We start from the raw sequence: 10,863 nt of genomic DNA on the forward strand, positions 1-10,863 counted from the left end.
ATATTATCAAAGAAACAGTCGTATGTTTAAATCTCCACTCTGAAAAGGTGAACAGCAGCAGACCCCAAATGGGTGCAACTGACCGAAGTAAGTGCACAGGATAGTTCAGTTGTTTAAGTCAATATTGTCTCAGATGATCCAGGGATAGAATTCCACAGCAAGTGATTCGGAACTAGGAAAACGCCCAGGTATTTGGTTCCCAAGGTATTTGTGACCCAGTCCCTACAGGAGGTTACTTCTGAAGAGATCTAGCTAATCCCAACATTTGGGAAATGCTGTCTGTGATGAGGTGCATCCATCCTGACCTGGCACTGCTAGGGTTAACTGCGCCATGTGGGCTGAAGAGGCCACACCCCCTCACCCTCTCTGGGCATGCTCCAACTGGAGACGGAGTATAAACGGGAGCAGCTCAGCCTGGGCGGACTGGGGAGAACAAATCTATGTTGTTGGCACAGGGTGTCGGGGGGCGGGGGGAGAGCCCAGGGCTGGGGTGGCAGGGGGCTGTGGGGGTGGGGGGAAGCCCAGGGCTCAGTTAGCAGGCTCCTCTGGCGGGGGACCCCAGGGCTGAGGGTGGGGGCAGCCAAATTTTTTTTTGCTTGGAACGGCAAAAAACCTAGAGCCGACCCTGCCTCCACGCACCGTGAGGTAGTTTTCCACTGCCCAGGAGACCCAGCAAGGGACTCAAGGCCGCCCCAGACTTTCCCTTTCTCCCTTCTGGGAAATCAAGTTCAAGTTTTACAAGGAGCTAAAGAAGCCTCAACCCCGCATCTGAATTAATGTCAATTTCTCACTGCCTGACAGAAACACATGTCATTTCAATCCCAGGTGAGTCCACTTCAGTCATTCCTCAGCCCTGGCCAGGCACTTTGGATGTTTGAGCTACTCCCTGTGGATCACCCCACTCAAGGAGCGTTCGTTCTAGGCAGCAAGCCGGCTAGACAGGGAAACATCAGACGCTGCTCCCAATGCTACACCCGGTTTTTCAGAAATTAGTCGACTTTATGGCCAGAAGAGACCATTAGAGCATCTAATCTGACCCCCTGCATATCACAGGCCCCCTGTATGACACAAGAGCTACTTTGGGGGCAAACACATTCCAGAAAGGCATCTAGTCTTCATTAAATGACATCAGGAGATGGAGAATCCATCACTTTCCTTGGTAGCTTGTTCTTGTGGTGAATCATCCTCGCTGTTGAATATTTGTGCCTTAGTTGTAATAGGAATTTGTCTCTTTTCACCTTCTAGCCATTGGGTCTTGTTATTAGAGCATCTAGGCAGGGGCAGGACATTGGCACAGCAAGGGAGGGGTGTGGCAGTGACATCACAAAGGCCTTTTGCAGGACCTCAGACTATTGGTCCAAGGTGGTGGGGAGGTGGTGACCTCACAGAGAGATGCTGACATCAGCCAGGCAGGACAGGGGCGAGGGGCCAGGGAAACCTCAGAGACCCCTGTGGCTTTGCTTCAGCAAGTCTCCTTCTCCAGGTCTCTCTTTGAGGACTGAGAGAGTATTCGGGTTCACGGACGTGAGCGCCAGGAGGAACCTCTTTCGAGTTTTCTCCTTCCCTTGTAGTGATTTTACTAGAAAACAGCCGTCCCTGTTTAGAAGGTAAGAGCCTCCTCGAGATGTGAAACCTGTTCAGTCTGATCCATCTGGTCACAGGTCACTTCCCTTCTCTATACCTCAGGCTCCTCCCCATCTGCCCAATGGGAACAGGGACAGTTCTCAAACTCTGGGCAGTCGTGAGCCTGAGTGAGATAAGGGGCGTTAAAGCCCTCTGTGAAGGAGAAAGGGGAGTTTCACGGTGTTTAGCACCAAGGAATTCTAAAGTTTGCTAAAATGTCTAGTCTGCGGAAACAAGAAATCATCGGGGCCAAACTTTTTAACCATTGCCTTTTCTAAAGCCCATTCAGGGGTGTGAGTCCCTGTCTTTTAGGTAGCTGGGGTTCTTTGCCAGCAGGACAGAAGAGGTTCCTGCCTCCATTTTTGTGGCCTTAGCAAACCAGGTGTTGTGCCACAGTTCTCATCTGAGATCCCTGAAAAAGAACATCTTCCCATCCATGAACAAGACAGGACCTATCTTTCAAAGGGGAACAAAGAGACCCCTGGGACTTGCAGACTAGCTAGCCTCACTTCCATAGCTGGAGAGATACTGCAATACATTCTTAAACAGTTTGTCAGCAGCACCTACAGGAGAATTTGGTTCTTAGGACAAGTGAGCATGGATTTGTCAAGAACAAATCATCCCAAACCAATCCTCTTTCCTTCTTTGGCAAGGTTCCGGGCCTAGTGGAGGTGGGTAAACAGTAGATGGGATCTATCTTGGGGTTACTAAGGCTTTTGACACAGTCCCGCAGGACATTCTCACAAGCAAACGAGGGAAATGCGGTCTAGATGCAATCAGTGTCATGTGGGTGCAGAGCTGGTTGAAAGCCCAGACTCCAAGGGCCCTTCTCCAGGTTTGGCTGCCCAATGGAGAGGGGGCACCTAGTGGGTCCGACAGGGATCAGTCTGGGGTCCGGTACTATTCAATAGTTTCATGAATGATTTGGAAAATGGAGTGGAGAGCCTGCTTCTAAAATGTGCAAATGACACCAAGCACTTTGGAGCTCAGGACTGGAATTCAAAACGCCCTTAACGAATTGGAGACTTGGTCTTCTTGAGCCAAACCCCATGGCTGGGCCCCTCTCTCTAGACTGGGCTGAAGTGAAACCCCAGAGCCAGACACTCCTCTTCCTGGGCAGCGCGCTCCGACCTTGAATGGTCAGATGCTGCTTAGCTCTGTCAGAGCAGCTTTGGCTGGGGGATTCTCCCAGCACTTTCCAATAGCGGGAAGGTATTAAATCCCCATTTGCCTGCTGGGGACGGAGCCCTAGAGGGGGGAGCAACTTGCCCAAAGTCCCACCGGAAAAGGAAAACAACCAGCAGTGGAACCAATAGGGGTGTCAGGATCCCGGAGGCGCTGTCACCCCAACACTAGGATGGTGTTCTGCACCCCCTGCTGCTGGCTGAGTTTCTCTGTCCCTTGGCAATAAGACAGCCTAGAACCCCAACCAGGGTTATTCTATCTGCTACCCAAGATCCATAAACCTGGAAATCCCGGATGCCTCGTCATCTCAGGCATTGGCACCCTGACAGCAGGATTGTCTGGCTATGTAGACGCTCCATCATCATTCCACACAAAGATGGACTACAAGCCGTCAGGAACAGTATCCCCGATAATGTCACAGCTGAACTTTGTGACTTTGTCCTCACCCATAACTATTTCACATTTGGGGACAATGTTTACCTTCAAGTCAACGGCACTGCTATGGGTACCCGCATGGCCCCTCAGTATGCCAACATTTTTATGGCTGACTTAGAACAACGCTTCCTCAGCTCTCGTCCCCTAATGCCCCTACTCTACTTGTGCTACACTGATGACATCTTCATCATCTGGTCCCATGGAAAAGAAAACCCTTGAGGAATTCCACCATGATTTCAACAATTTCCATCCCACCTACAACCTCTACCTGGACCAGTCCACACAAGAGATCCACTTCCTGGACACTACAGTGCTAATCGATGGTCACATAAACACCACCCTATACCGGAAACATACTGAATGCTATACTTAGCTACATCTCCAGCTTTCACCCAGACCACATCACACAATCCATTGTCTACAGCCAAGCTCTAAGATACAACCACTTTTGCTCCAACCCCTCAGACAGAGACAAACACCTACAAGATCTCTATCAAGCGTTCTTACAACTACAGTACCCACCTGCTGAAGTGAAGAAGCAGATTGACAGAGCCAGAAGAGTACCCAGAAGTCACCTACTACAGGACAGGCCCAACAAAGGAAGTAACAGAACCCCACTAGCCGTCACCTTCAGCCCCCAACTAAAACCTCTCCAGTGCATCATCAAGGATCTACAACCCATCCTGAAGGACAATCCCTCACTCTCACAGATCTTGGGAGACAGACCAGTCCTTGCTTACTGACAGCCACCCAACCTGAAGCAAATACTTACCAGCAACCACACAACAAAAACACTAACCCAGGAACCTATCCTTGCAACAAAGCCCATTGCCAACTCTGTCCACATATCTACTCAGGGGACACCATCATAGGACCTAATCACATCAGCCATGCCATCAGGGGCTCATTCACCTGCACATCTACCACTGTGATATGTGCCATCATGTGCCAGCAATGCCTCTCTGCCATGTACATTGGCCAAACCAGAGAGTCTCTACATAAAAGAATAAATGGACACAAATCAGACATCAAGAATTATAACATTCAAACACAGCCAGAGAACACTTCAATCTCCCTGGTCACTCGATTACAGACCTAAAAGTCGCAATATTACAACAAAAAACCTTCAACAACAGACTCCCACGAGAGATGCTGAATTGGAATTAATTTGCAAACTGGACACCATTAAATTAGGCTTGAATAAAGACTGGGAGTGGGTGGGTCATTACACAAAGTAAAACTATTTCCCCATCTTTATTTGTCCCCCTACTGTTACTCACACCTTCTTGTCAACTGTTGGAAATGGGCCATCCTGGTTATCACTACAAGTTTTTTTCTCCTGCTGATAATAGCTCACCTTAACTGCTCACTCTCATTATACTGTGGATGGCAACACCCATTTTTTCATGTTCTCTGTGTGTATATATATATCTTCCTGCTGTATTTTCCACTGTATGCATCTGATGAAGTGGATTTTAGCCCACGAAAGCTTATGCTCAAATAAGTTTGTTAGTCTCTAAGGTGCCACAAGTACTCCTCATTATTTTTGCAGATAAATTAATGGAGGTTAAGTCCATTAATGGCTATTAGGCAGCCTGGGTAAGGAATGGTATCCCTAGCCTCTGTTTGTCAGAGGGTGGAGATGGATGGCAGGAGAGAGATCACTTGATCATTACCTGTTAAGTTCACTCCCTCTGGGGCACCTGGCATTGGCCACTGTTGGCAGACAGGATATGGGGTTGGATGGACCTTTGGTCTGACCCAGTCTGGCCATTCTTCTATTCTTATGAAGGGAGGGGCAGAGCCCTGCAACAGAGTTTCTGTAGTGTTGTGGTTATCATGTTTACCTAACACGCAAAAGGTCCCTGATTCAAAACCAGGCAGAAACATGAGGGCTTAATTTTTCCCAGCTCCTAGTGGCCTGTCCCTGCTGTTGTAGGAGCAGCAGTGATTTCTATGCTCAATAGGTCTGTTATACATCCCCCATTCCCATTTTTTTCTCCTCTCCCTCTCTGAATGCCTGTGAAGTGGCTTTCCCCCTCCCCCTCCCCCTCCCGCTCCCTCCTGCAATGCTTGTGGGATGAAGGGGCTGGTTGAACAGCTGGAAGATCAGAAGAGCTCCTAGATAGACAAGGTGTCTGGGACTCTCATTAGGCAGCGATCACACACCCAGAGCATGGACACTGCCCAAGGTGGAGTGTGACCCACCAGATGCAGCCAAGTCATCTCCAGTCGCAGGCCATGAGGAGCAGGTCCTTAAAAGGGGAAGGGGCCCTGTGCTCAGGAGTCACTCACAAGCTTGTACCTCCAGTGAATGCCCTTCGCCCCGACCGCCTGGCCAGTGGTTCGCTGCATTGCAGTTCATTGTGCCTCAGGAAGACTTACCTTCATCGCACCGTCCATCGCGGCGCTGGGGGACACTTACCTGGCAGAATCCTGTGCCTGCCTCTTGGCTTCCCAGGGGTGGCTACTTGCAGCCCAGGAGAAGAAGGATGGTTCTGGTGAAAGGAAGACAAGCAAAGCACTGGGAGGAAATTTGGGTGTGGGCTCTGCGCTGGGGGTGGGGGTGGGGTGCAGGAGGGGTGGTGCAGCTCCCAAAGTGACCGGTACACACAACCCTCCAGCAGCAGCTCCTAGATGAGTGGGGCCAGGGGATCTCCATGTGCTGCTGTCTGCAGGCGCTGCCCCCAGAGCTCCCACTGGCTACAGTTCCTGGCCAATGGGAGCTGCAGAGTTGGTGCTCGGGGCAGGGGCAGCACGTGGAGACACTCCCCCCAACCCAGGGGATGCTGGGACATGCCAGCCACTTCTGGGAGTGGCACGGAGGGACGGAGGCAGAGTGGGCAGGGAGCCACCTTAGTGCTGCTGGCACATCTCTGCACACCCGTTGTGGGGGGAGGGGAGCAGAGGGCCTCCATGTGCTGCCTGGGGTAGGGGCAGAGCACGGAGCTGCCTCCCCTCCCGGGTCTATTCCAGGAGTGGGTGGGTGGGGTCTTTTGGCCTGCAAGGTGCAGCAGGTCGGACTAGATGATCACACTGGTCCCTTCTGACCTTAAAGGCTCTGAGTCTAAAAGGGAGAGGGAAGTAAAGGAATTTAAAAAAAAATGAATAAACCAAGCCTTGTAATACCAGGATGACTCCAACTGCTCATTATATAGTCCCACCCCTTTCTTCCTCCACTGGGTGTTTAATGACCTGTTGGGATTTGGGAGACTGATTCTCTCATTCCATTGATAAACTGATACAATGTGACTGAAATTAAACCAATTCCCAGTGGAGGAATCATCACATCATTGCATTGGCTGGGAATTGAACCTAGGTCAACTGCTTGGAAGGCAGCTATGCTCACCACTATACCACCAATGCATCTGGTGAAAGTCTCTGATTTTTCACACTTGGTGTCTGGTCACCTTACTTCTCAGCATGAGGCAAATGTCTCTGTGGTCTCTGCCATTCATCATGGGGAGTTTCCCCACTGATAACAGTTCTTGCTGGGTCAGGGAGGGGAGAGAGAAGAGGCCTTTATTCTGTTTCATTCCTCTCCATTTTCTGTTCCTCCCCCTCCCTTCCAGGGTCCTCCCTTCCATTTCAGACTGTGCAGTGACACCCTCCCCGCATCCAAGACTCTCGAGCCTCTGGAGCAGCACGATCCCATGAGATCCTCAGTGACCAAGGGTCTTTTCCAACTTCCAGGAGACCCAGCTTGAGTCTAAAGGAAGCTCTGTTCCTTCCTGGGGATCCTCTCTCCCTTCATGGAGATCAAGAGCATGAAGCCTCTGCCTTGCCTCCTGGCTCTGAATTAATGTCCCATTTCCCACTATCTGCTCGAAAGAAACAAATGTTTCTAACCCAGGTGAGCGGCGTTAATTCAGCTGGAATCCTTCACCCACATTCCTTAGGAGATACAGACTCTCTGTGACACAGACTGACTGGGGTTCATCTCTGCATGTCCCCAATGGGGAAGGAAAGACACTGAGGGGGAAGGAAGAAGATGGACAGAAGGAGTCAAATGGGGCTAGACCAGAATAGGACATTTTCTGCCTGTTAAAATGTACTAGACTCTAATTGCTTAAAACAAAACAAAAACCCACCAGCTTCTGTTTGAACCATCAGCTTTTCACAGAGCAGCCAAAGTGGTGAAGCACAGACACACATAACCACCTAAAGCCCAAGTTTGTCTAAGAAGCACCTATAGTGGCTCATGCAGGGGGAAATACAGCTGTGGGTGTGAGTTCAGGCCTCACCCAGAGCGTTGATTTTCATTAGCCACGGAGCTTCCACTACTTGCTTTGTCTCAGTCACATGGAAAGTGCCATAGGAGGGTGATGAGAGTAAATTCTAAACTCTGAAATGCGGAGGTTGGCCCAGAGATTGGAATAAGGGGTTTGAAGAGAAAAAGCTCTGAGTATAAAACCAGACAGTCTCCAGGGGCAGGTATGGTACAACGCCTCAACAGGGAGCCATTCGGGGGAGGGGGTTTCACTCCCTCTGTTAAATGTCCTGAGAGGTATTTTAAGGTGAAGATAACGCCATGGCTAACAGGTGACTGGCATGTCCTGGGTTAAAGAAAAGGACCTGGGTTAATAGTCTGAAGATTTGCGTTACCGTCACTGTCTGACCCCCCATCAGTGCGGAGCAGGTGTGTACGTTGCTGGGTGGAACGCACAGACTCCTGGAGAGCAGGGGCAGCTGTTTCCATGGCAGAGAGCCTGGCACTTAGGAGACTTTCTACACTTGCTGTTTTGAAGCAATTCAGTAAAATAACAGTGGAGCTACAATGTCTGGTCCAAAATTTCAGCCCCCCTGGTGCAAAAACGCTATTTTAGGATCTACATCGGAGGCTCCTGGCACTAGGACACCTGACCAGAGAGCTCAGTGGGGGCGTAACAGCTGCTGACTCTGAGGGTCCCGGGCTAAATCCACTTGCAGGGAGAAGTGTTTTGATTTATTTGATGGGTAATGAGCACCAGCTACCAGGGGAGAAGCCCTGAGAGTCACTGCCACTCCAGCTGCTGCTAGGGCAGGGGGGAGCCCCAGGGGGCCAGCTGCTGCTCTGGCCACCCCAGAAGTGCTGCCAGAGGCCACCAAGCTGTGGCTGCTCCTGCTGCCCTTGGGACCACTGGTCAAGTGGTCCCCGGGCCAGCCGCATTGGCCGCTGCTTGGGCGGTCCCTGGAGCCAGTTGATTGAGTGGCCCTGGAGTCAGCCACTGTGGCCACTGCAGAAGTCACGGAGGTTGCAGGAAGTCACAGAATCCGTCACTTCTACCACCTCCGTGACAGACACGGAGACAAACCCTTCCCTGCTGTGACTGCGGTTCCTGTAAGGAAAGAGAAGAACAGAAAGTGATGAGAGAAAGAAAAAGAGAGATTCCCTGTCACCTCTCTCCCTGCTGCCTCCCCCCTTGTATTCTGTAACCCCATCTCACTGGGTTCCCTGTGCTGGTGCCATGGGGGTGACACTAGAGTTCTGGGGATTTGAGGGGCTCTTCATTTCTCAACATTTCACACAAATTTGTCTTTGGGCTGAAGTTTCTCCTGTTAGGCCTCACAGTCAGAGCTGTACTCCACCCTGTTTGCGGGGGGGGGGGGGGGGGGGGAGAGGGGAGATGTAAATTGCAGAGCAGGCAGAGAAGTCGCCCATAAAGGGTCATATTGATCCGGTGACTGGTTCTGACAGGGGTCACACGTCCTCTGACACAGGCTCATGTGCAGAACATGGGAGCTCTGGCTTGTCCTAAATGCTGTAGAGTGTGAGTTCCTGGAAAGGACAGGGGAGAGGGAGCAAGAGGAGAAAGGCAGAGACATTGGAGACGAGGAATTGGGGGGAGAAGAAGGAGAGAACAGAGAGACAATAAATGATTGAAGCGGAACAGGTGTCCCAACTCCATCTTGCTCATCACAGGTGTTCAGAGAGACAGGTAGTTGCGGGTTTTCCAGTGTCAAGTCTGAACTTTGATTCTAACAATTTGAGTTGAAATATCAAGGGGATCTCCACATACCTGATCTCTTCCCCCTCCCCTTTTTAGTATTAATTTTTATTTTGACGTGTTTGGCTTAACCGTGATCGTCTCTTTCCCCACCTGTATTGCAATTTGGGGGTTATGTTTATTTTGTCTCCCTTTTGATCATGTCATTATAATTGTAAGAGCAAAGGAAACTGCAGGAGCAAAAACTGACTCAAAACTTTATTTCCTCATCATGCCAGAACATCCTACAAACAGCTCACGCAGCTGGAATCATAACACGCAAGGCCAGGGGATGGGAGATGCAGGTTTCCAAGGGTTCTGTCTTTCTCAGATGACACATTCCAGCCCCTTGTGTGCCTCCATCCTGTATGACCTGCTGGACTTCGACACATTTATTGTTTCATTCTATAGATAATGTGATTGTAACACAATGTGACTGAAATTAAACCACTTCCAGATGAGGAAACAACAGAAGAGAAAAGCCATTATTGCATTGGCTGGGACTCAAACCCAGACGAATTGCTAGGAAGGCACCCATGCACACCACTATCCCACCAATGCATCTGGCAGGAGTAGCTTTCCTGCAAGCTGTGAGTGCTGGAAGAGGGAGTGACATATGACCACAGAGTTAGTGAGCAGGGTGGATGGGCTGGAAGCTGCCTGACAGCTGGGAGCAGAGTTACCATCCCAGAGTGACTGAAAGGGGGCAAAGGTGAAAACAGATCTCACTGGGAGCTGGCCCCACACCTGCCCCACCCCTAGGAGAGGGAAACTGAAGCTCAACTTCAATCACAGAAAAATCTTCCCTGAGAAGGAAGGGGACAGCTTGTTTTAAAGACCAGGTTTGTGTTTGTTCCTGCTACATACGGAGGGGCTGGGTAGTGCTGATTCCAGCCCCCAGACTCTGGGAGGATAAGGAACAAATTCAGGCTGCCAGTGACCTGCAGGAGGGAGATGATCTTTTGACAGTGACGGACGCCTCGTCCTAAAGGCCTTTGTCTGCCCCCTTCCAGTGACTGTTTGGTACAGGAATGCAGCCCCCACTCCGGGGTCTCTCCTGGGGAAATAATGTTTCTGTACAAAACACCAAAGCTTTTAACAGAAAGGAAGAAAAGGAAATGGCCACACGATAGGACTAGCACATAAAGAATGAAACACAAGATCATTCTCCCATGTGCATTGACTTTTAACCTTGTTTGTGGTGGTGTTGTATCCATGTTGGTCCCAGGGGTCCTCTGGGGCACCGGGCATTGGCCACTTTCGAGAGAGTGGGCTAGATGAACTGGTCTGACTCAGTGTGGCTGTTCTTATGTTCTAACTGCTGGTTATGGAAGAGACGAACTTCCAGGCTACACAGAACTGAAGAAGGGTGCTGGGTTAGCTCCACAGCTTGTCTCATTCACCAACAGAGGTTGGTCCTCTGCAGGCTCTTACCCTCACCCGCCTTGTCTCTCTTGGACTCTGAAAAGTGTTTTCTCTCCACTCCCCTTGGAGAGACGTTAAGTTTCCCTTTGGGCAACTATCAGGCTGAAGCAATTGTATTGACTATGACACTAGAATTGAAGATTTAATATTATAAATAAATGAGTCTAAACCTGAGGTTCTGGTTTTCACATTGGTTTTTCTAACTCCGTTCCCAGTTCTCTTCTAGAAA

General features: G+C 50.2%; 1 non-coding gene across 1 annotated transcript; it reads right to left on the reverse strand.

Annotated features, from left to right (window-relative positions):
* Window positions 1-6,537: 6,537 nt before the first annotated feature.
* TRNAG-UCC lies at window positions 6,538-6,609 on the reverse strand. Its single transcript has one exon. It is a non-coding gene; the product is annotated as a tRNA-Gly (tRNA).
* Between the last annotated feature and the right edge of the window lie 4,254 nt (window positions 6,610-10,863).

Source organism: Mauremys mutica, unplaced genomic scaffold (genome assembly GCF_020497125.1).
Source record: "Mauremys mutica isolate MM-2020 ecotype Southern unplaced genomic scaffold, ASM2049712v1 Super-Scaffold_100108, whole genome shotgun sequence".
NCBI classification, from domain to species: domain Eukaryota; kingdom Metazoa; phylum Chordata; order Testudines; family Geoemydidae; genus Mauremys; species Mauremys mutica.